We start from the raw sequence: 24,346 nt of genomic DNA, 5'->3' as shown, positions 1-24,346 counted from the left end.
TCTCTCTCTCCTCTCCTTCTGGCCCTCCCTCTACTCACATTCTCTCTCTCTCTCTCTCTCTCTCTCTCTCTTTCTCTCTTTCTCTCTTTCTCTCTCTCTCATACACACACACACCACACAATAGGTATTTAAAATGTTTTTAAAAAGAATACAACAGGGATGTCCACTTTCACCACTGTTGTTCAACATAGTACTGGAACTCCTAGCCTTAGCAATCAGATAACAAAAAGAAACAAAAGACATTTAAATCAGCAAGAAAAAAGTCAAACTTTAGCTCTTTGCAGATACATGATATTTGGTGTATAAAAACTGAAAGACTCCACCAAAAAATTGGTAGAACCGATGCATGAATTCAGTAAAGTCACAGGATACAAAATCAACATACAGAAATCTGTTGCATTTATATACACCAATAATGAAAGAGAAATCAAGGAATTAATTCCAGTCACAATTGCACCAAAACCTATAAGATACCTAAGAATAAACCTAACAAAAGAGGTAAAAGATCTTACTATGAAAACTATAGAACACTTATGAAATAAATTGAAGAAGACATAAATGGAAAAACATTCAACAGTCATGAATTAGAAGAAGAAATATTGTTAAAATTTTAGTAATACCCAAAGCAATCTTCACATTTAAAGAAATTCCTTTCAAAATAGTACCAGCATTCTCCACAGAGCTAGAACAAATGATTTTAAAATTTGTATGGAACCAGAAAAGACCTTGAATATCCAAAGTAATGTTGAAAAAGAAAAACGAAGTAAGATGCATCAAGAGTCTGGATTTCAAAGCTGTAATCATCAAGACAGTATGTTGGGTACAAAAACAGACACACAGATCAATGGAACAGACTATAAGACCCAGAAATGGTCCCACGACTGTATAGTCAACTAATCTTCAAAAAAGTGGAAAGAATATCCAATGGAAAAAAGACAGTATTTTCAATAAATGGTGTTGGGAAAACTGGACAGCGATGTGCAGAATGAAACTGGACCATGTTCGTATACCATACACAAAATTAAATTTAAAATGGTTGACAGACCTATATGTGAGACAGGAAACCAACAAAATCCTAGAGGGGAAAACAGGCAGCTCCTCTCTGACCTCAGTTGCAACAACTTACTTGACATGTCTCCGAAGGCAAGGGAAATAAAAGCAAAAATTAACTATTATGACTTCATCAAGATGAAAATCTTCTGCACAGTGAAGGAAACAATCAGCAAAACTAAAAGGCAACCAATGGAATAGAAGATATTTGCAAATAACATATCTGATAAAGGGCTAGTATCAAAAATGTATAAAGAACTTATCAAACTCAACACCCAAAAAATAACCCAGTTAAGAAATGGAAAGAAGACATGAACAGCCATTTGTCCAAAGACATACAAATGGCTAACAGACACATGAAAAGATGCCCGGCATCACTCACCATCAGGGAAATACAAATCAAAACCACAATGAGATACATCCTCACACTGGTCAGAATGGCTAAAATTAATAACTCAGAAAATGACAGATGGTGAGGATTCAGAGAAAGGGAAACCTCTTACACTGCTGGTTGGAATACAAACTGGTGCAGCCACTCTGGACAACAGTGTAGATGTTCCTCAGAAAGTTAAACTACTACCCTATGACCCAGCAATTGTACTATTAGGTATTTATCCAAAGGATACACAAGTACTGACTCAAAGTGGCACATGCACCCTGATGTGTATAGCAGCATTTTCTACAATAGACAAATTATAGAAAGAGCCCAAGCATCCACTGAATGATGAATGGATAAAGAAGTGGTATATGTGTGTGTGTGTGTATGTGTACACATATACATACAATACATACACATGTGTGTATACACACAAAATGGAATACTATTCAGCCATCAAAAAGAATGAAATCTTGCCATTTGCAACAACATGGATGGAGCTAGAGTGTATTATGCTAAGCAAAATAACTCAGAGAAAGACAAATACCATGTGACTTCACTAATATGCATAATTTAAGAAACAGAATGGATGAACAGAGGGGGGAAGAGGAGGCAAATTGTAAGTGAGACTCTTAACTATACAGAGTAAACTGAGGGTTGATGGACACAGGTGCGTGGGGGATGGGCTAAAGGGGCAGTAAGAAGGGCACTTGTGTCTGAGTGGCTCAGTTGGTTGAGAATCGGACTTCGGTTCAGGTCATGATCTCATGGCTCATGAGTTTGAGCCCCACATCCAGGTCTTTTCTGTCAGCTCAGAACCTGCTTTGGAATCCCCATGTCCTGTCTGCCCCTCCCCCACTAACACACATACTCTCTCTCTGTCTCTCTCTCAAAAATAAATCAACCTTAAAAAAAACAAATAAAAAATCAGAAGAGCACTTGTGATGAGACTGGATGTTGTATGTAGTGATGAATTACTCATTTCTATTCCTGAAACCAATACTACCCTATATATTAACTAACCTGAGTTTAAATAAAACTTGGAAGGCAAAAAACAAAACAAAAGTCTGTTATCCTGGTCTTCATCTTAATTATATACGTTTTTCTCCAAATATTTAGGCCCTGAATATATGATTTTTTTATACATATACAATGTTTCTATCTCTTGAGGTACGTATTGAATGAAATAAAAGAAATTCTGATAATGAAAAAAGAAAATATAGCATAAACAAAAACACAAAAGAATCAAATGCTAGGGATGTTTGGGGAGAAGACAGAAGCAGATAAATGAGTTAAAAGAATGATGGAGTGGTGCAAATGAGTGGTTTTTGAACTTTGGTCACATAGGTGGGACACATTTGTGTTCACGCATTCACTGTTGTATTTCCAGTTCGAGAGTGCTAGTGCTAATTCTTCTGTTTTCGTTGTTACTCAAAAAAGCATACAAGAATTTTATAGGAAGGAAATCACTTTAAAAATTTGGCATGTTCAGGTGTCAGTAGTAAAAAATGACAGCATATTACACAATCATATGTGCACCATGTCTCTCAATAGCTGGGTCATTGCATCACATCTCTTAATAGTAATTGAGTCAAAATGAAAAAAAAAAAATTTAGCAGTATTCATGGGTTCATTCAACAGAATTTATCAAGTGCCTACTGTGTATTAGGTATTGTTCCAAACATTAAAGACAGAAATACACTTTTAAAGGGAGATTAAATTCCTATTGAAAATTGAAATTGAAAAAGATAAGAAAAATGAACTTTGCCATCCTATGTTTCTTTCTCCCAGTATGATGTACTGCTCCATATTGGGCTTGTAAAACTTACAAGTATCCTCCAGAGTCAGAATATCTAAATATCTTGAAATATCAGTTTCAGATATAAATATTCTCATTTATCCATCTTTTCTCTTAGGCTATTTTTCTCTTAGACTATTTGACGGCTTTTTAAAATCTCTTGATACCTGACTGAATATGCTGGTTTTCTTCCCTGGGATTTCCTATCTCTGTGGTCATACAATATTACTTGCCTAATTTTGTATTATGGTTTTATCCTCAAAGAGCTGTTCATTTTATCCAAATTTAAATCTAGGATAGTTACTTCCTTTGCACTCTTTCTATATTATTGGGAACAAAATTACTAACTCAGTGTAGTTATACTTGATTGTACTCTTATTGTGACTAATACTTCCAGCATTTTCCTGCTCTTGCTTTAGTTCAGGTTTTTTATCTACGTAGCGAAGAAGCATATTTAATAACAAAATATTTTTGAAAATCGTTCTGTTAGGCAAAGTCCTGAACAGTATGGGAGAGAGGCAGAGGCAGAAACGGGGAGAGAGAGAATAATTTTCTAATCTAAAGTTTCTTATACAGTGTGATAAATGTTATAGCCAAAGGACAGAGAGGATATTGTGGTGACTCTGAAAAGAAGCAGCAACACAGCCTAGAGGATTTCTGGAAATATTTCCTTGTTATAATAATGCTTAACCTAATTCTCTAAAAGCAAACCATTGTAAAAAAGAGACGAAATGCAGAAGGCATTCCAGGAAGAGGAAAAAGCATGTTCAGAGGCTTAGCTGTGATAAAGCATGTGTCTCCGTGAAAGTACAAGAAATTTATTCTAGCAAAAATAAGGTAAGAAGGGGAACAAATTGAGAAATGGAGATTTAGTGGATAAATAAGATTCCAATCCTGCAGAAGTCTGGATGTTTACGTTTAAGGGTGAACTATTCTGTATCTGTTTGAGTACTGCTGAAGATTTTAAGCAACAGATTGATGTGACAGGTTAGATTTTTTTAGCAAGAATACTATATTAACAACACGTTAAGATAAAGTGAAGAGAATTTTGTCTGGAGATAGTGAAATGAGTTTGGAAGTATTGTAATAATTTTGGTTATATTTGTTGAAGGTATGCTCTAAATTCTGATAGTTTAGAAGGAAAATATTTAGAAAATAATGGTAAATAAAAAAAATTGGTGATAAATTGAAAGTAAGTTGACATGAAGATTTTGGAGTGATTCCCAAACTGCTGGATTGAAAAGCAGCATAGAGGTTGGCTTCCTTCACCCAGTTAGAGGCTGGATTAGGAGCAGCAAGTTTAAGGTCCAAGCGGCCAGGTGATCTGTAATATTTCCTTCAGCAGTTGTAGTTCCACTTCTTTGGAATTTTCTAAACAATTAAAAGTGCCCAGCTCTATGTATATTTCTGTTTAAATGTGTACATAATGTTTCACATTGTTCTAGAAGTTTCTGGTTAATGAAATAAAACATAAAAGTGAAGCAGTTTTTTTTTTAAATTTCTTTTTAATGTTTATTTTTTGAGAGACAGAGACAGAGTGTGAGTGGGGGAGGGGCAGAGAGAGAGAAGGAGACACAGAATCCAAAGCAGGCTCCAGGCTCTGAGCTGTCAGCACAGAGCCCAGTGCAGGGCTCAAACTCACAAACTGCAAGATCATGACCTGAGCCAAAGTTGGACACTTAACTGATGGAGACACCAGGCACCCTTAAGTAGTTTTTTTTTTTTTTTTTTTTATTTAAAAGGAAGAGAAGCATAAATCCAGGAGGTTAGAAGAATTAAGAACACTTAGAATTAATAAGATACAGCAAATAACTAGACATAAGATAAACAAAATTCATTAGGTGCAACAAGCAATTAAAGATATTATTGGCAGGGTTGGGGGGGGGGGCGGTTCCTGGATGGCACAGCTGGTTTAGTGTCTGACTCTTGATTTCGGCTCAGGTCATAACCTCAGGATCCTGAGATGGAGTCTTACATTGGGTTCTGCACTGAGTGTCAAGTTGGCTTGGGATTCTCTCCCTGCCTCCCCCTCCCCCCGCCCCACCACGCTCACACTCTCTCTCACTCGAAATAAATGAATAAACATTTTAAAAAAATTATGAGGGCAGGGGCGCCTGGGTGGCTCAGTAGGTTAAGCATCTGACTTCAGCTCAGTCATGACCTTGCAGTTCATGAGTTTGAGCCCCACTCTGGGCTCTGTGCAGACAGCTCAGAGCCTGGTGCTTGCTTCAGATTCTGTGTCTCCCTCTCTCTCTGCCCCTCCCCTGATTGTGCTCTCTCTCTCTCTCTCTCTCTCTCAAAGATAAATAAACATTAAAAATAAAAAAAAATTGAGGGCAAAATAGCAAACTCTTTACATGTAAAATGAAGAAGGGTTATCCTAAAAATCAATGTGAAGGAGCTGTAAGGAAAAGTACCTAACTTCATGTACAATAGAGATAACTGCATCCGATTGATATTTTTGTTTCTATTCTAAATGGTTTTTGATTTTGCTATAGGAGTTGTTAAGTATTTTTAACTATGGTCTGGTTAAATTCTTTCCAACTGAGCGTACTTAAATTCCAACTAATACTCTAACAATTATTTTTCAGAAACTGGACAAAAATTTTGGAACAAAAGTACAGGTGGAAACAACTAAAACTTTTCCCCAAAAGTATAATAATGAGATTGGATATTTGTACCAGTCATGAACATAGAAATATAAAGAGATACAATCATTAATCAATGCTGCAGGGACACATGAAAACAAATGTGATCAATGAAACAAAGCAAAATTTGTAGTATATATTGGATGACAAAAGTTTGATAAAGCAAACATCTCCATAAGAAACTGGAGAGTAGAGTGTTTTCAGATGGTACTGGGAAACTTGACAGCTGTATGAGAAAAAAATTCAATCATTTCTCCTCCCACTTTGTACCAAAATATATCTCAAATGGATGAAAGATTTAAATGCCTAAAATGGAAGCAAAAATATATTGTGGGAGGTACACATGAAGGTTCATTTAATTTCTGAATAGAAATGGCTTTCTAAGCATGAATGCAATTTAGAATATCAAAATGAAATCATACAGACATAACTTCATATTTTTTTAGAAAAAGACATTAAAAGCAAAAGCCAAAGTGATGGGAATACAAGATTTAATGTCATTAATATCAAAACAATTTATTATAATTGATAACAATAATATGCTTCAAAGCTTGACTGTGTGAGTTTTAAACCAAACTCTATCAGCATTTACATTTGGAATGGATGGTGAACAAAATGTCCCCAAGGCTAGTGGTCTTTTTTTTTCACAAAGCCACCTCTGCCCCTGAGGTCTAAGTGACAGTTCTGTGTCACTTAGCAAGAATGAGGTGAAGAGGAGGAACTGAGGAATTGCCCCTTGTGTGAGGTCAGTACACTGACACTCTAAGGCAAGATTGGATGAAAAGTGAGACAGAATTCTAACGCCTCCCTTCCTATTTTTCTTCTCCTGTCCTCAAACCTGGCTGTCCCACCATTACCACACAGAGGGATTCAAGACACGATCCACATATTACATTGTTGGAGAAAACTTTTTTAAAAATTCTCCTTCCATCTTTCCTTCCATACTGCCTCTGGGGTTGACCTTATGGGACAGAACTGGAAACAAAGTGAGGTTTTTTTTTTCCTTTAATTTTTTAACGTTTATTTATTTTTGAGAGATGGAGAGAGACCTAGCACAGGTCAAGGAGGGGCAGAGAAAGAGGGACACAGAATCTGAAGCAGGCTTTGGGCTCTGAGCTGTCAGCACAGAGCCCCATGCGGGGCTTGAACCCATGAACTGCGAGATCATGACCTGAGCCGACGTCAGATGCTTAACCTACTGAGCCACCCAGGTGCCCCTTGAAATAGAATGAGTTCTTGATCTTTTTGCTTGGTGACAATTATCTGGAAATGTGGTTCTATTTACCATATGGTTATGCTAGTGACTCCTGTATCCAACTATGTATTTGATAGATCTACTTGGATTTCTGATAAGCAATGTAAATTTCAATTGTCTAAAACTCCCACTATTTCCTCCCAGATCTCCACTTCTGATGGCCTTCTCCATCTCAGTTAGGGGCACTCCATCTCACAGTTGACCAAAATTTTGACGTCATATTTGATTCTTTCCTTTCTCACAAATTTCTTTGACTCTGAGCAAATTTAAATCAGAAGACAACCTATCAACCTCTGCCTCCATCAGCTCTATTCCTAGACTCTGACAGCAGCTATCACTTAATAATTCAAGCAACCTAGTCCTATAGCAACCCTACTCTATTCAACACATCAGCTCAGTCTTTATAAAATGCAAATCAGACCTGACATTCCACTACTGTTTTTACATTCCAATGGCTTCACACTTAAAAAGGAATGAAGTTTCAAGACTGTACAATAACTCTACAAAATTCTATACACCCTGGCTGATTACTAATCCTCCATTGCCATCTATAACCATTGCCTTTCTCATCACTACACCCCAGCCATAGAGCTCTGTTCAAGGTTCCATGTATTGCCACATGTCAGAAGACTACATGGCACATGTCTTCACTTCCTTCAAAACTCAGCTACTGTGGGTCATTATCAGAGATCTAACTGTGTCACTCTCTATCTTGCACACACTAGTTAGTTTCATTTAGTAATGCTTATAATTACCTGGCATACTAAATATTTATTCATTCATGTGTTTATTATTTTTCTTTTCCAACCAGAATGGAACGTCCTTGAGGATTAAATCTTTGGTTTCTTTCCTTCCCTTCCTTTCCTTTCTTTCTTTCTTTCTTTCTTTCTTTCTTTCTTTCTTTCTTTCTTTCTTTCTTTCTTTCTTTCCTTCCTTCCTTCCTTCCTTCCTTCCTTCCTTCTTTTCTTGATCCCTACCTCCACCACCTTGAAGGGTGCCTGTACCTATAAAGTGATCAATTAATATTCACAGAGGAATGTTGAATGAAAAAAATCAGTGTTGAATAAATTAAAGGGGAGGTACTAAAGAATTTTATTTGACACTGTTCAGTTTGGAGTATAAGCATGCATTTTTACCTGTTTGAATTTGTTTGCCATCTATCTGGCCAATTCTGCAATCTCTCATTGTTCATTTAAATGAGTATAATATGATTTTTCTTCTCCCCTTTTTCCTTCAGTTTCAAACTACTTGTTACTGTGCCAATCCACACACACAGACCAATGTGCTTTTCTTCTTTGTCCTCTTTCCAAGAGACAAAACCCATATAAAGGTGTGTAGAGGCCATGAGAGATATAGTTAATGTGATCAGTATCATAGAGGAGACAATTCCGTAATCAATGCTTTATCTAGATTAATTCTTGATTCTGTGTATGTACATGTGCAGAAGTGTGTATAAATTGTTTTTGTGAATATATCTCTCACATGAATTCATTAGATAACTGTATGCCTCAATTTAACTTTCTACTAAAAATAATCTTTTAATTGAAGTTATTGAATATGATTTATCTGAAATTTTGCTATATAGGATTATATATATAAATATTTTAAAGATCCTAAATATAAGTGCCCATATTCATATTTATGAACATGTTATCTTTAGCCCAAACCGATAGAAGGGAAAATGTAGGTACAATATACTTAAATCTGTTTTACTAATGTGTTTACTCAGTGAACATTATTAATTCAAAGGTATTCATAGAAATATACCATGAAATATTTCTACTATATTAATTTAGTGAATATTCCTAACTCAAAGGACTTCATAGACCATTATACTATATAAAAATAGTTTTAAAATACATTCTATTTTTAGAAATATCTTTGGAGAAGTCTTGAGGAACAAAATTGTGTCTCGAGCTAAATATGATATAGAAGAGAAGAACCCATTCCCCGTTTGTCATGTTAATAGTTAGTAGCTTTAAAATTGCATAAGAACATAAAATGGTATGAAGAGAATGGGAATATCCAAAAATAAAATCATTTTCTGACTCATTACAAATTCTGTCACTTTAGAGTTCTATTTTTAGGGGTAAAATTAAAGATAAATACATTTTTTTAATATTCCAGGTTTTTTAAAATTCTAGTTAGTTAACATATCATATAATATTAGTTTCAGGTGTAGAATTCAGTGATTCATCACTTACATTTAACATCGAGTGCTCATGACAAGTGTCCTCCTTAATGCCCATCACACCTTTAGCCCATCCTCCCTGCCCACCTCCCTTCCAGCAAGTCTCAGTTCTCTATAGTTAAGAGTCTCTCCAATGGTTTGCCTTCCTCTCTTTTTTCCCCCCTATGTTCATCTGTTTTGTTTCTTAAATTACACATATGAGGAAATCATGTAATATTTATCTTTCTCTGACTGACTTATTGTGCTTAGCTTAACACACACTAGCCCCATTCATGTTATTGCAAATGGTAAAATTTCATTTTTTTGTGGCTGATTAATATTTCATTGTGTGTGTGGGATATATATATATGTGCATATATATATATATATAACATCCATATATATATATATATATAATATCCATAATATATATAATATCCATAATATATATAGAAGATATATAATATCTTTTTTATCCATCAGTCGATGGGCATTTGGGCACTTTCCATAATTTGGCTATTATTGATAATGCTGCTATTAACATCAGGGTGCATGTGCCCCTTTGAATCAATATTTTTGTATCCTTTGGGTATATACCTGGTAGTGCAATTGCTGGTCATAGGATAGTTCTATGTTTAACTTTCTGAGGAAACTCCATACTGTTTTCCAGAGTGGCTGTACCAGTTTGCACTCCCACCAATAGTGTAGGAGGGTTCTCCTTTCTCCTCATCTTGGCCAAATTCTGTTGTTTCCTGAGTTGTTAATTTTAGCCATTCTGACAGACATGAGGTGGTTTGAATGCATGTTTTATAATATGTCTCTCCAGAGTTGATTTTCTTGCAAGGGCTCCAAGTCAGGAGTTCCTTTCTTTTGTGGTAGCCCAGCTTTGCTATGGACCATATGGACACTTCCCAGAGCTGACAGAGTTCACACTCACCTTGTCAGAATATTTTCCTTTTACTCAGACTATTAGGAGAGGTGACTTAGACCATCACTCCTTGATGACCCAGTCCTTTTATTTTGTCATTCTACACAGATTTACCATTTATGTTCTTAATCTTGCTAAAATTTATTATATAATGTTCTTTTACTGCAGTGGAAGAGCTGGCACTGTGTTCACTCATGTATTCTCTGCAAGAGTGTCTGGTATATGACTTCTTAGCTTAGGGGAAAAAAAGACCTTACTATAAACAATATCTATCCTTTTGTGGTGATTTTATATTGCCTTTATGAATGTTTGACTTTAAATATTCTATTATGTATATTCAGACTATTCTTTTGACTAGATAACCTTTCATTTTGGTAACTTTTTTTTAAATTTATTTTTTTGAGAGAACAAGTGGGAGTGGGGCAGAAAGAGAGGGAGAGAGAATCTCAAGCAGGCTCAAAGCTGTCAATGCAGAGCCAAACTGGGACTCGATCCCATGAACTGTGAGATCATGATGTGAGCCAAAACGAACAGTTGGACGCTTAACCGACTGAGCCACCCAGGAGCCCCGCATCTTTGGTATCTTTAAATAAACAATGAGCACATTGACAAGTGTGCCTTTACTCTGTACTCCTTCTCTTTGACCTCAGTCCACATTCAACCCCCTTCCCACTCTGCTTTGTTTGCTGCTTCCTTTGCCCTTTGGCTTCCTTGAGAGTTTAGTCGTAGAAAGGACTGACTTTGTCCCATGTAACAATCTCCAGAACTAGCTCCCATTGTGTGCAGGCATCCCCATTTTTTACTGGGTGGAAATCAATTCCCATTTGGACTGTAGGTACTATGGAAACCTATTACCCTTGGTGCCACAACATTCCATTTTGGTTCATTTCCCACAATTCTATAAACAGTTCCTTATTACATTTTCTTCAAAATTCTCCCTGAGTGTGTTTGCATTTTTTTGCTGTGAAATTAATAAAACATGGTTTTTAGCTTTTGTTTTGCTTTCATATATGTATGTATGTATATATATATATATATATATATACATATACATACATATATATATATATATATATATATGTATACACACACACACACACACACACACACACACACACACACACACACTGCTGTTAGGAATGATAAATCATTCAATCCTTTCCTGATGTCCTAAGCAAAACTAACATGAGATCTTAGAGTTTAGGAGTTTTATAGATATGGATTCACAATTAATATCAAAATTAAAAACAGTAAAGAAAAGACAATTATGTCTTTAAATTATTTTTTCAAATAAAAGTATAACTATAAAGTCTTCAATGTAGTACAAGACACTGGACCTGAAGTAATCTAAAACCTGACTAAAATAAATTGAGAGGAAGAAAAATCACTGAGGCTAATATAGGAGAACAAAAAGGTAAATGGTGTAGAAAATATCATTCATCAGGCATATTTTGAGAGATAACAGGCTTGACAATGGCATAAATAAATGGAGAAAAACATAATATATCTAAAATAAAAAACAACATTGAAAATCTACTAAAGTAATTGAGTTGAACGCTACGGTTATGAGTTAGTCAGTTTAAGCTTTCTGAGAGCTGATTATAAGTCTAGTCCTAAACCATCAGACACCATATGAGTCTAGTAAATGTTTAATACCCACTGGGTTATGTAACTATAAATCGTAATGATCCCTTCACTTAGAATGACTGGAAAAAACATTGTGATGGGTTTCCAACCAATAAAAGAGCAGTATTTACAAATTTACATCTTGCGCAGCAATCCACCATAATTAAAATCTCTACTTCATTGTACTTCATGCTATATAGGTATTATTTTCTGGCATTAGATCAGTATTTTTGGGATAATATGCAGTACACAGTAAATAGCCTTCAATGAATATTGTACATTATTAATATTAACCTGACAAAAAGTATGAGTAGTTCATTTGCTAAAGTGTCTACTTAAATATTTTAGAAAGAGAAGAGAGAAAATTAGGTAGAAAAGAGAATATTTAAATAGTCCACATAAGTCATATTTAACAAGTTTTACAGGTTGTATATTTATTTACATACTTATTTATTATAAGTATGGGAACCTAACTGTGAAATAGAAACAACCTACAGAAATAGGAATAAATATTGTGCTCTGTTTAAAGAAACTCTATTCCCAAAGTGTTTTTTTTTTTTCTTTTGTAATGTTTCTGTGATTTTCAGAGGGGAGCAAGAAGGAAAAGGAAGTGGAGTGGGAATTGAGGTGTACTTTCTTTGGACTGTTCAGCCATATTCTTTCTCATTTACCTACAATAATCTTTAATATTTTACATTTTCCTTGTATAATATTTTATATATGGATGGTATTTGGAGAAATCAATCGATTGTGCTCTTGAAAGATTATTTGAAGATATTTATATCTCACTGAATAAATCTGAAGCTAAAGGAGTATCCTTTCATGTGCTTATTTGTTTTCTGTATCTCTTTCTCAGTAAAGTGTTTAAAACTTTCTACCCACTTTTTTTTGAGTTATCTGTAGTCTTACTAATTTGAAAATTCTTTCTGTATTGTGGATACATTTCTTTTTTAAATGTGTGCATCAGAAATATTTTCTCCTAGTCCATAGCTTGTCACTTAATGTTCTTAATGGTATATTTTCATAAGCAGAACTTTAAAAATATGAAGCACAGTTTATCTTCTTTTTAATGATTCATGCTTTTTCTCTCTTATTTAAGAAATATCCCACTAATCCACAAGCTTTTCTCCTATGCATTTTCCTGGCAGTTTTAATATTTTTGTGTTTACATTCATGTCTATGATCAATTTTGAGTTAATATTGTGTACAGTTTGAGATTTTTTTCATTAATTTTTTGTATTAAGATATTCAATTACATATCATTTGATGAGAGAATATTCTTTCATCATTTAGTTACCTTGAATTCTTTGCTAAAAATCAGTTGGTCATATATTTGTAGATTTATTTCTAGACTGCCTATTCTGTTCCATTTATCTGTGTGTATATCAGGTCAGTAATACCTCATCATTATTACTATAGATTGATAGTCTAAAATCAACTAGCGTGAATCATCTAATTAAGTTCTTTAAAACAAAAAGTTATTTGAGGTACTTCAGGTTTCTACATGAATTTTAGAATAATCCATTTCCAATGAGATTGTTATAGGAGTTGTAAAGAATTTATTTATTTACTGGGGAAAATGGCATCATAACCATGTTGATTTTTCGTATAAATGAATGTGACTTAATCTCTCTATTCACTTATCTAAGTATTAGATATTATTTCCTGTCTCTACAGTTTAAAGCATGTGAAAAATGACTTCTATTTTTTTAATATTTTTCCTGTTTCAATTATTTTTATGATTTGTAAGTAGTACTTTATTTAAAAACTCAATTTTCAATTGCTTATTGCTAAGATGCAGAAATACAATTGATATTTGTACATTCATTGTCTATCCTGAGATATGGATAAAGTTATTCAAGAGGTCTACTAGCATTTTATAAATTTATAAAGATTTTCTTCTTTTTGGAAATGTTTATTTATTTTTGTGGGAGGAGAGAGAGAGAGAGAGAGAGCAAGCAAGTGAGCATTCAAGTGGGGAAGGGGGAGGGAGAGAGAGAATCCCAAGAAGGCTCCATTGCTGTCAGTGCAGAGCCTGACATGGGATCAGTCCCATGAACTGTGAACTCATGACCTCAGCTGAAATCAAGAATAGGATGCCTAACTGACTGAGCCACCCAGCTGCCCCGATTTATAGAGATTTTCCATATAGACAATCAAGTCTTGTGAAAACAAAGACAATTTTATTATTTTTTAAACATTGCTATGTCTTTTCTTTATTTTCTTGTCTTATTGCACTGGCAGTAATTTCCAATTCAGTCTTGAATAGAAATGGTAAGAGTGGACATCTATAATTTGTGTCTGATCTTATGGGAAAAGCAGTGAGTTATTAACCTTTAAGAATTATATCGGAATTACATTAGGTGTATCTTTTTCATGGATGACCTTTATCAGGTTGACTACAATATTTTACGAGTTTGCTGAGACTTTTAAAAATCATAAATAGATGTTTAATTTTTTACAGTGTGAACTTCAGGCTGAGGTTGATTTTTACCTGTGATTGTTCAATTTTACCAGTATCATTTATTGAAAAGGCTATTGTTTACTTTTCAAATTTGTATGAACTCTTCTGGGTCCTGTGCCTTGCCATGTACATTTTATAATTATCTTGTGTATGTCTACAGAAAGAATTTACTGGCATTTCAATAGGAATTGCATTAAAACTATAGATTACTTTGGAGGAAATTAATATATTTACCATAATAAGTGTTAAATTCAGGAACATGGCATGTCTTTTCATTTATTTACATCCTTGATTTTTTATTGCATTTAAAAATATTGCTGATACAAACCCTATAAATGGTTTACTAAATTTACACCTAAATATTTAATTTCATTTGTACAAATTATAAATTGTATTGTGTTTTATTTCAATTTCCAAATGTTCATTGTTATTATTTAGAAATTGAATTGTTATCTAATAGTCATCTTGTATCCAGTGACCAGGCTGAAGGCACTTAATGTTTCTAGGGGTTTACTTTGTAGATTGCTTGGAATTTTCTATATAAATAATCATGTCATCTTCAAGTAGGGACAACTTTCTTTCTTTCCAAGATACATTCCTTAAATTCCATATAAGATATATGCCTTATTGACTCACTAGAACTTCTAGTACACTGTTGAATAAGAATCATGGACTCTGTTTCTGATCTTAATAAAAAAACCATGAAGTAATTCAACATTAAGTATGATGTTATAGGTTTTTGTACATGCTCTTTTAAAACTGATGTTCCTGGGTGCCTGAGTGGCTCAGTCGGTTAAGTGTTCAACTTCAGCTCAGGTCATGATCTTACTGCTCATGAGTTCAAGCCCCGTGTCAAGCTCTGTGCTTACAGCTGAGTCTGGAGCCTGCTTCCAGTTCTGTGTCTCTTCCCCTCTCCCACTCATGCTCTCTTTCTCTCAAAAGTAGATAAATGTTAAAAACATTATAAGGTTGATGTTCCCTCTATTCCTAGTTTGCTGAGTTTTAATCATGAATAGATGTTGGATTTTGTGAAATGCTTTTTCTGTGTCTATTAATTTGATCATTTAAATTTTCTTCTATAGCCTGTTGATAAAGTGGATTACACTGATTTTCAAAGATTGAGCCAGACTTATATAATTTGATTATATCTCACTAGGTCATGGTGTATAATTCTTGCTATACCTTGATGAATTCAATGTGCTAATATTTTATTGAGAGTTTTTGTATCTAAGTTCATGAGAGATGTAGGTCTGCTTTTTGTTTTTATTTTTTATTTTTATTTATTTTTTGTTTTTGTATTGACCTTGCCTTGTTTTATTATATACTAACCTTGAGTAATACTAACCTTGTAAAATGAGTTGAGAAGTGTTCCCTCCTCTTCTATTTTCTGGAAAAGAATGGGTACAATTATTGTTAATTCCTTACATGCTTAGCACAATTCTCTATGAAACATGTGCATGTGGAGATTTTTTTCTAGTTTTTAAATTACAGATTCAATTTAGAAATGGTTATAGTACTATTAAACTTTTCTAGTTCATCCTAATTAGATTTTGGTAGTTAGACACACACACACATTGTGTCTGATTTCCTGAAGCACGTGTGTAGATAAAAGTAGCACTACTCCACAGCAGCCAATTTTTGTAAGAAAAATGTCTGGAAGATAAATCAGAGAAATAGGGGATAAGTGAGAAACCAGATTCAGGTGGAGATGGGGATAAGCAAACGGGGTGTGCAAGTAAAGGGGGAGAGGGGATAAAAAGAGAAGAAAATTTAGTGTAGCCACTTCTCTCATTTGCTTTGCAAATACCTTATAACATCTGGCTTCTGAATAATTGCGCTGCATAGTACAATGCTTAGCTTCTTAATGTTCTTGTTAAAACCACATAGGATTGTGTGTTCTGCAGTTCAGTGACTTTTAAACATCTAACCAAGAACACAGACATCTGTGATAAAAAAGCACAGCCTGGTCAGTGTGAAAGTCTGTACGTTTCACAAACAGAGTACTCATGACTGGCATGGCATACAAGATTAGTGCCTTTAGTGTCGTCTCAGAAACAGATTAATTTTGTTGCTAAAATAATTTTATAATTTATAATAGTTGGAAATGGGAAAGTGATTGTTAAAATAAAATTAAGAATTCTGTGTTAAAACTTTAAAAAATCTAGAACAGGGGGATATGGTTACAAAACAACAATTCATAATCTTTTTCACTGGGGTAACTTCCCTCATCCTCAAAGACATTTTTTGGTGGCTAATATTCACTAGAACACACTTTGAGAAATGTTGTAATAGGATATTAACTAATCTGATTAGCATCTTTTCATTATGTATACTTTGAAATGGGCTTATGGATTCAGAGATAAATCCAATGTGGATCCTGCTTCCAACTCCTTATCATTTATAGACTATGTACAATATAATAATAATAAAATTGTGATAAGTGCCATAAGAAGAGTTTTATTTAGCAAGTGCTTTTGATGATCAGGTAACAAAAAGACAACTTCTGGTCAAGGGAAATGAAGTAGACTTATGGATATAGAATTTTAGATTGATCTTGAATAAAGAAAAGAACTAAAGCATATGATAATGGTATGAAATATAATTACTATATATATAAAACTAAAGGCAAATACATAGGTACTAAAAGAGGGCATGTGCCCAAACAGCTTATATTCAGGTATTTTCTTGACAAATAACATCAGCTTTCACCTACTATTCATCAATCATTGTGCTCAGCACCAGGAATTTGATAACCTACCTTCAAAGTAAATATAAACTAGTGAAAATAGAAAACTTTCTATTGTACAAAATAATAAGAGTTGTGATAGGACTATGCAAAGGTGTGTGTGTGTGTGTGTGTATACACACATTTATATATATACACATACACATTTATATATGATAAAATATATATAAGAAATATTATATGTATTTACCTTCATTTGTTTACTTATATGTATATTTTGCCTAAAGACAAGTTCATGAAAGGGCCGTGGGTTAAGATGAAAGAATGGATTTCAGGAATTAATTACAGCTCAAAGTAGGACAATTGATCTAACAAAATCTTGGAGAACAGAAGAAGCGTGAGGAATAAATCTTATCTCCGTGCCAAAGAAGGAGGTCAAAAGAGGTAAAAGAGGGAAAGAGGGAGACAGAGACAGCAAGAGAGAGAAAGAAGTAAAATTAGGAGAGTGTGGGAGAACTGTGTTGGGAGAGTGAGGAGTCATGCAGGTGATGATATGAATAATTATGAGTTTGAAGTTAGCCTGTGCCTATGGGTACCAATGATGAGGAAAGACAGATCATTAGGTTTGAATGATTTTACAGCACTAGAAAGATTTTTAAAAAATAGATGTTAGAGCTCCAAAGATGACACCTGTTGTTGCAAGTGCTAACTTTGAATAGTTGACAACCAGAGACTGAGAGATAACAGCAATAAGCGTCTGAAAAGAGAGTTATAAACCAAAGACATAGGCTCAGAATAGTGTTAGGGACTTCTGAAAAATGATAAAGACCTGTGGTTCTCTTAGTTTTCTTACACTTAACTAAGTTTTTTTTTTTTTTGTAATGATTATGATCATATTCTCTAAGGGACTATCTACAATAGAAAATGTCACATGTGATTTTAAATATCAGCTTATGATTTAGTTATTTATTTCGGCAGAAAATTATATAAATAAAAAGATTCGCAAAGATTAATATTGGAAAGTGACACTGTATTATTGTATTTCTACATTGAATATGCAATGAAATTTGATGTCATTTTTAATTTACTATGTCTGTTCAAATTTATCAATTACTTATGAGACAGGTTTTGAATTCATCTTGGATACAAATAATAATGGTGGTTACAAAGTTATGACATTTATCATTATCGTGATTTTCTTTGATGTAATTCTCCTAAAATCCATTTTAATAATTTGAGATAAAATAATCATGAGTGTGGCTGTTCTGAGTATAAAATGGAAAAGACATTAGAACAATTGAAACCTCATTTCTAGATGTTTCTTTATCATGTTATTCTCATATTTTTCTTAATATGAAATTTATTGTCAAATTGGTTTCCATACAACACCCAGTGCTCATCCCAACAGATGCCCTCCTCAATACCCATCACCCACTTACCACTATCTCCCACCCCCCAAAAAACCTCAGTTTGTTCTCAGTTTTTAAGAGTCTCTTATGCTTTGGCTCTCTCCCACTCTAACCATTTTGATTTTCCTTCCCCTCCCCCATGGTCTTCTGTTAAGTTTCTCAGGATCCACACAGGGGTGAAAACATATGGAATCTTTCCTTCTCTGTATGACCTATTTCACTTAGCATCACACTCTCCAGTTCCATCCACATTGCTACAAAAGGCCATATTTCATTCTTTCCCATTGCCACATAGTATTCCATTGTGTATATAAACCACAATTCCTTTATCCATTCATCAGTTGATGGACATTTAGGCTCTTTCCATAATTTAGCTATTGTTGAGAGTGTTGCTATAAACATTGGGGTACAAGTGCCCCTATGCATCAGCATTCCTGTATCCCTTGGGTAAATTCCTAGCAGTGCTATTGCTGGGTCATAGGGTAGGTCTATTTTTAATTTTTTGAGGAACTACCACAATGTTTTCCAGAGTGGCTGCACCAGTTTGCATTCCTACCAAAAGTGCAAGAGGGTTCCCGTTTCTCTACATCCTCGCCAGCATCTATAGTCTCCTGTTTTGTTCACTTTAGCTACTCTGACTGGCATAAGGTGATATCTGAGTGTGGTTTTGATTTGTATTTATTTCCCTGATGTGATGAGGAGCGACGTTGAGCATCTTTTCATGTGCCTGTTGGACATCCGGATGTCTTCTTTAGAGAAGTGTCTATTCATGTTATCTGCCCATTTCTTCACTGGATTATTTGTTTTTCAGGTGTGGAGTTTGGTGAGCTCTTTATAGATTTTGGATACTAGCCCTTTGTCCAATATGTCATTTGCAAATAACTTTTCCCATTCTGTTGGTTGCCTTTTAGTTTTGTTGATTGTTTCCTTTGCTGTGCAGAAGATTTTTATCTTCATGAGGTCCCAATAGTTGATTTTTGCTTTTAATTCCTTGCCTTTGGAGATGTGTCAAGTAAGAAATTGCTGTGACTGAGGTCAAAGAGAGGTTTTTCCCTGCTTTCTCCTCTAGGGTTTTGATGGTTTCCTGTCTCACATTCGAGTCCTTTATCCATTTTGAGTTTGTTTTTGTGAATGGTGTAAGAGAGTGGTCTAGTTTCATCCTTCTGCATGTTGCTCTCCAGTTCTTCCAGCACCATTTGTTAAAGAGACTTTTTTCCATTGGATATTCTCTCATGCTTTGTGAAAGATTAGTTGGCCATACTTTTGTGAGACTAGTTCTGGGGTTTCTATTCTATTCCATTGGTCTATGTGTCTGTTTTTGTGCCAATACCATCCTGTCTTGATGATTACAGCTTTGTAGTAGAGGCTAAAGTCTGGGATTGTGATGCCTCCTGCTTTGGTCTTCGTCTTCAAATTTACTTTGGCTATTCGGGGCCTTTTGTGGTTCCATATGAATTTTAGGATTGCTTGTTCTAGCTTCGAGAAGAATGCTGGTGCAATTTTGATTGGGATTGCATTGAATGTGTAGATAGTTTTGGGTGGTATTGACATTTTGACAATATTTATTCTTCCAATCCATGAGCACAGAATGTTTTTCCATTTCTTTATATCTTCTTCAATTTCCTTCATAAGCTTTCCATAGTTTTCAGCATACAGATCTTTTCCATCTTTGGTTAGATTTATTCCTAGGTATTTGATGCTTCTTGGTGCAATTGTGAATGGGATCAGTTTCTTTATTTGTCTTTCTGTTGCTTCATTGTTAGTGTGTAAGAATGCAACTGATTTCTGTACGTTGATTTTGTATCCTGCAACTTTGCTGAATTCATGTATCAGTTCTAGCAGACTTCTGGTGGAGTCTATCAGATTTTCCACGTATAATATCATGTCATCTGCAAAAAGTGAAAGCTTAACTTCATCTTTGCCAATTTTGATGCCTTTGATTTCCTTTTGTTGTCTGATTGCTGATGCTAGAATTTCCAACACTATGTTAAAAAACAGCGGTGAGAGTGGACAACCCTGTCATGTTCCTGATGTCAGGAAAAAAGCTCTCAGTTTTTCCCCACTGAGGATGATATTAGCTGTGGGCTTTTCATTAATGGCTTTTATGATGTTTAAGCATGTTCCTTCTATCCCGACGTCCTCAAGGGTTTTTATTAAGACAGGATGCTGAGTTTTGTCAAATGCTTTTTCTGCATCAATTGACAGGATCATATGGTTCTTATCTTTTCTTTTATTAATGTGATGTATCACATTGATTGATTTGCAAATGTTGAACCAGCCCTGCAGCCCAGGAATGAATCTCACTTGATCATGGTGAATAATTCTTTTTATATGCTGTTGAATTCGATTTGCTAGTATCTTATTGAGAATTTTTGCATCCATATTCATCAGGGATATTGCCTGTAGTTCTCTTTTTTTTTTTTTTTAACTGGGTCTCTGTCTGGTTTAGGAATCAAAGTAATGTTGGCTTCATAGAATGAGTCTGGAAGTTTTCCTTCCCTTTCTGTTTTTTGGAACAGCTTGAGAAGAATAGGTATTATCTCTGCTTTAAAGTCTGGTAGAATTCCCTAGGGAAGCCATCTGGTCCTGGATTCTTATTGGTTGGGAGATTTTTGATAACTGATTCAATTTCTTCGCTGGTTATGGGTCTGTTCAAGCTTTCTGTTTCTTCCTGTTTGAGTTTTGGAAGTGTGTGGGAATTTAGGAATTTGTCCATTTCTTCCAGGTTGTCCAGTTTGTTGGCATATAATATTTCATAGTATTCCCTGATAATTGCTTGTATTTCTGAGGGATTGGTTGTAATAATTCCATTTTCATTCATGATTTTATCTATTTGAGTCATCTCCCTTTTCTTTTTGAGAAGCCTGGCTAGAGGTTTATCAATTTTTTTAGTTTTTCAATAAAACAACTCTTGGTTTCATTGATCTGCTCTACAGTTTTTTTTAGATTCTATATTGTTTATTTCTGCTCTGATCTTTATTATTTCTCTTCTTCTGCTGGGTTTGTGGTGTCTTTGTTGTTTTGCCTGTATTTCCTTTAGGTGTGCTGTTAGATTTTGTATTTGGGATTTTTCTTGTTTCTTGAGATGGGCCTGGACTGCAATGTATTTTCCTCTCAGGACTGCCTTCGCTGCATCCCAAAGCGTTTGGATTGTTGTATTTTCATTTGTTTCCATATATTTTTAAGTTTCTTCTCTAATTGCCTGGTTGACCCATTCATTCTTTAGTAGGGTGTTCTTTAACCTCCATGCTTTTGGAGGTTTTCCAGACTTTTTCTTGTGGTTGATTTCAAGCTTCATCTCATTGTGGTCTGAAAGTATGCATGGTATGATCTCAATTCTTGTTGTGACCCAGTATGTGATCTATCTTGGAGAAGGTTCCATGTGCACTCAAGAAGAAAGTATATTCTGTTCCTTTGGGATGCAGAGTTCTAAATATATCTGTCAAGTCCATCTGATCCAGTGTTTCATTCAGGGCCCTTGTTTCTTTATTGATCTTGTGTCTAGATGATCTATCCATTGTTGTAAGTGGAGTATTAAAGTCCCCTGTAATTACCACATTTTAATCAATAAGGTTGCTTATGTTTGTGATCAATTGTTTTATATATTTGGGGGCTCCTGTATTCAGCGCATAGACATTTATAATTGTTAGCTCTTCCTGATGGATAGACTCTGTAATTGTTATATAATGCCCTTCTTCATCTCTTGTTACAGCCTTTAATTTAAAGTCTAGTTTTTCTGATATAAGTATAGCTACTCCAGCTTTCTTTTGACTTCCAGTAGCATGATAGATCGTTCTCCATTCCCTCACTTTCAATCTGAAGGTGTCCTCAGGTCTAAAATGAGTCTCTTGTAGACAGCAAATAGATGGGTCCTGTTTTTTTTTATCCGTTCTGATACCCTATGTCTTTTGGTTGGCGCATTTAATCCATTTACATTCAGTGTTATTATAGACAGATATGGGTTTAGAGTCATTGTGATGTCCGTAGGTTTCATGCTTTTAGCGATGTCTCTGGTACTTTGTCTCACAGGATCCCCCTTAGGATCTCTTGTAGGGGTGGTTTAGTGGTGACGAATTCCTTCAGTTTTTGTTTGTTTGGGAAAACCTTTATCTCTCCTTCTATTCCGAATGACAGACTTGCTGGATAAAGGATTCTCGGCTGCATTTTTTTTCTGTTCATCACATTGAAGTTCTGCCATTCCTTTCTGGCCTGCCAAGTCTCAGTAGACAGATCTGTCATGAGTCTTATCTGTCTCCCTTTATATGTTAGAACATGTTTATCCCTAGCCGCTTTCAGAATTCTCTTTATCCTTGTATTTTGCCAGTTTCACTATGATATGTTGTGCAGAAGATTGATTCAAGTTATGTCTGAAAGGAGTTCTCTGTGCCTCTTGGATTTCAATGCCTTTTTCCTTCCCCAGATCCGGGAAGTTCTCAGCTATTGTTTCTTCAAGTACACCTTCAGCACCTTTCCCTCTGTCTTCCTCCTCTGGAATCCCAATTATGCGTACGTTATTTTGTTTAATTATGACACTTAGTTCTCTAAGTCTCCCCTCATAGTCCTGGATTTCTTTATCTCTCTTTTTTTCAGCTTCTTCTTTTTCCATAATTTTATCTTCTAGTTCACCTATTGTCTCCTCTGCCTCTTCAATCCAAGCTGTGGTCGCCTCCATTTTATTTTGCAGCTCATTTATTGCATTTTTAGCTCCTCCTGACTGTTTCTTAGTCCCTTGATCTCTGTAGTAATAGATTTTCTGCTGTCCTCTATACTTTTTTCAAGCCCAGCGATTAATTTTATGACTATTATTTTAAATTCATTTTCTGCTATCTTGCTTAAATCATTTTTGATCAGTTCGTTAGCTGTTGCTACTTCCTGGAGTTTCTTTTGAGGAGAATTCTTCTGTTTCATCATTTTGGATAGTCCCTGAGGTGGTGTGGAACTGCAGGGCACTTCCCCTGTGCTGTCTGGAGTAACTTGTGTTGGTGGGCGGGGCTGCAGTCAGACCTGATGTCTGCCCCCAGCCCACTGCTGGTGCCACAGTCAGACTGGTGTGTACCTTATCTTCCCCTCTCCCAGGGGCAGGACTCACCATGGAGTGGTGTGGCCTCTGTCTGGGCTGCTTGCACACTGCCAGGCTTGTGCTGCTTCGAGGGTGTCTGGTGTCTTAGCCAGGGTGGATCCGCAAGGTGCACAGGGGCGGGAGGGGCAGGCTCCGCTTGCTTTGCCTTTGGTGGTCTGCTTTAGGAGGGTCCCTGTGACACCGGGAGGGAGGCAGACTTGTCGGAGGGATGGATCTGCAGAAGCACGGCATTGGGTGTTTGTGCGGTGCAAGCAAGCTCGTGAGGGGAACTGGTTCCCTTTGGGATTTTGGCTGGGGGATGGGCGAGGGAGATGGCGGTGGCGAGCGCCTTTGTTCCCCGCCAAGCTGAGTTCTGTTGTCTGGGGCTCAACAACTCTCCCTCCCGTTGTCCTTTAGCCCTCCTGCTCTTAGAGCAGAGCTGTTGACTTATAACATTCCAGATGTTAAGTCCTGCTGGCTGTCAGAACACACTCCCTCCGGCCCCTCCACTTTTGCAAGCCAGACTCGGGGCCTCTGCCTTGCCGGGTGGGCTGGTTGCCCCTCCACTGCCCTGGCTCCCTCCCGCCAGTCCATGAAGCGTGCACCGCCCCTCCCCCCTTCCTACCCTCTTCTGCGGACCTCTCGTCTATGCTTGGCTCCAGAGAGTGTGTTCTGCTAGTCTTCTGGCAGTTTTCTGGGTAAATTAGGCAGATGTGGGTGGAATCTAAGCGATTAGCAGGACACGGTGAGCCCAGTGTCCTCCTACACTGCCATCTTCACCTCTATTCTCATATTTTTTGTACATCATTTGCCACTGTCTGAAATTATCTTATTGATTTATTTATGTTACCTTCTTTATTTTCATTTTGCAAGATTA

The 24,346-nt window shown here is 35.7% G+C and overlaps 1 protein-coding gene across 3 annotated transcripts in view; it reads left to right on the top strand.

Annotated features, from left to right (window-relative positions):
• The window catches only part of CSMD3 (CUB and Sushi multiple domains 3), a 1,240,952-nt gene that overhangs the window by 429,627 nt on the left and 786,979 nt on the right, over positions 1 to 24,346 (top strand). The window lies entirely within an intron of this gene.

Source organism: Panthera leo, chromosome F2 (assembly GCF_018350215.1).
Source record: "Panthera leo isolate Ple1 chromosome F2, P.leo_Ple1_pat1.1, whole genome shotgun sequence".
In the NCBI taxonomy this organism is placed as follows: domain Eukaryota; kingdom Metazoa; phylum Chordata; class Mammalia; order Carnivora; family Felidae; genus Panthera; species Panthera leo.
The sequence above is the reverse complement of the archived record's forward strand: the minus strand, read 5'-3'. Positions and strand labels throughout refer to the sequence as shown.